This window comes from Gekko japonicus, unplaced genomic scaffold, assembly GCF_001447785.1.
Source record: "Gekko japonicus isolate JY-2015 unplaced genomic scaffold, Gekko_japonicus_V1.1 scaffold1601, whole genome shotgun sequence".
NCBI lineage: Eukaryota > Metazoa > Chordata > Lepidosauria > Squamata > Gekkonidae > Gekko > Gekko japonicus.
This window is the reverse complement of record NW_015160258.1, coordinates 20,994-23,773: the sequence shown is the minus strand read 5'-3', so window position 1 is coordinate 23,773 and position 2,780 is coordinate 20,994.

The window sequence follows — 2,780 nt, the reverse complement described above, 5'->3', positions numbered from 1 at the left end:
ATGACAGAGTGAGGTTTTGCATGTAGATCCAGCTCCAGCCAACCGAGCTGCTAAATATTGTTAAAGTGGTATACAAAAGAAGAGACTGTTAAAGAACAAATGATAAAGTGGGCGATAAATATGAATACGGAAGTGACTATTGATTCATGGGAATATTTATGGAAAAATGCATTGAGAATATCTACATGTACTAATTACAAAGAAAATTGTTACAAGATGATGTATAGGTGGTACATGACACCAAAAAAAATTGCAAATATGAATAACAATATGTCAAACAAGTGCTGGAAATGTAAAAAAAGGAAGGTTCCTTTTATCATATGTGGTGGACATGCGAAAAAGCTAGAGCTTTTTGGACTCAAATCCATTTAGAGATGGAAAAGATTTTGAAATGTACATTTAAAAAGGAACTGTAACTGTTACTCTTGGGACTGAAAATGGTGGAAGTTAAGGTAGATAAAAGGACTTTGATGTGGTATATGGTGACAACCGCTAGACTTGCTTATGCACAAGGTTGGAAACAAGAAGAAACACCGGGAATTGATGAATGGATTAAAAAAATACTATTTGCAGTTGAAATGGACAAAATGACAAGGAAATTGAATAATCGGGATGCGGAGGAGTTTTATAGAGACTGGAAGGATTTAAAAGACTATTTAGAAAAATATGAAGACTTAAAAGACACATTATTCAGTTTTGATAATTATTAAAAGTAGAACCATTATGGAGATTGTAGAAATTAGGAGTAAGAAAGACGGAGTGGACATAAGTGTTACCTAGTGAAATATTAGAAGATTAAATGGAAGTTGAAATTAGAAATAAGAAACGCAGGAGGTCGAAGCACTGTGGGAAGCCATCCTTAGGGGAGGGAAATGATAGGGGGAAGGATGTAACGAGGGTAAAATAGATATGGGACATTAGTTTTATTGTGGAACAGATGATGGATACTAAAATGTTACATTGGTTGACTTGATGTTATATCCAAATAAAGTTGTTTAAAAGAAAGCAAGAAATTGCAAGTAGATAAATAGGTACCGCTTCGGTGGGAAGGTAACAGCATTCCGTGCACCTTGGTGTTTAGTCATGCCGGCCACATGACCACGGAAACGTCTTCGGACAGCGCTGGCTCTTCGGCTTTGAAACGGAGATGAGCACCGCAACCCTAGAGTCGGATTCGACTGGCTTTCGAGCAAGGAAACCTTTACCTTTACTTTAGCAGCATATTCAGGTATGCTTTAAACACTAGTAGTCAAGATAATGAACTGTTTGTAAAATAACATGCTCAACACTTCATGGTATTTTGATTCTAGAAAGAGGTGTCAGAGAAGAGATGCTGCCTAGGTTCATAACTATAAGGGCTGGGCTGGAGTACAAATCTGTACAATTTCGGTGGCCTATGTTGTTGCCTTCAGCCTGCGCCTAGCATTATCACCGTAAAAGTTCTTCTGCAGCACAGATCATAAATCAAATCAGAGAAGAATACTGTACCACTGACCTCTGCCCTCCTCCCAAACTTACCAGGCATATAAGAGCTTTTTCTTTGTGCTGAAGCAACAGCATTTACGGTAACAGAACCAGTCTCCCATGCCAAGCAAAAGGTAACCCTTTGCCACTGTAACAGGAACCCGAGACCTCCCTGTAGCTGCATTTGTTGATCTATTGAACATCTGAAGCCTTATTCTGACTTTTTGGTCTGTATAGCTCAATATTGTCTACTATAACCTGCAGTGGCTCTCCAAGATTTAAAGCAGAAAACTTGTTACTTGAGATGGTTTAACTGGTAATGTCAGAGATTGAACCTGGAACCTTCTACATGCAAAAGAGAGGCTTACCATACGCATAGCCCTGCACTTATTTTGAAAGAGTCTCAAGCTGCGGTCAGATGTGCCTTTAGATCTGACCCAACTGTGAATGCCTGGCGGATTGAAAGGGCACAATCAGAGAGCAACATCTGGGAAAGGTCCCACAGTCGTCGCCAACCCTGTGCTGTTCCACCACAGAAGTGGAGTTAAAAGGCACCAGTGGAAGTCCAGTTCTAACTAGTTCTGATGGGCCACAGACAGACTTTCCGCTGTCTGATTGTGCAAACATACTCAAGCCATTGGGATGGGCTGCCCAGTCCATCCTGACTCAGTGCCATTTTTTTTGCTTGCTTAGCAGTATGCGCATAAACGCATAAGCGATCCACAGTCATGGACTGCCATGGGGGTTCGATTTCTCATTTATGCACATGGGGGGAAAGGCAAAAAAAACCCCACTTGTCTAAACATGCTGTCTGATTGGGCAGTGACGAGCTGAGCCCACAGCACCCAGGGAATGTGTGATCGTGTGACTCCGTTTCAATTTCCACCAGAGGAAATAGGATTGCTTCCCCTCTGCGCCAAATGGCACGTCTGACCACAGCCTCATTCACATTAATGAGATCACACTGAAGCAAATGTGGTATGGATGGCAGCTTCAAGCTTACAGATGCCAAACTGCTGGCACAAAATGTCCACTGTGCAGATGTTCTTAACTTTGTTTTCTTGATTTACATTTGGAAAGACTTCTGCAAGACAGCAAAATTAAAGAAAGCTACTGACTGTTTTTTTAGCCAGTGGTTTTTTAAAAGGTACTCACCAGGGGTCTTTTCGTAGAAAAAGAGCTAGGGGAACTCATTAGCATAACTCATTAGCATATGCCACACCCCCTGACATCACCGGAAGTGTGTCATAAGGCCACACCCCCTGACATCACCGGAAGTGTGTCATAAGGCCACACCCCCCGCCCCCAACGGTCCC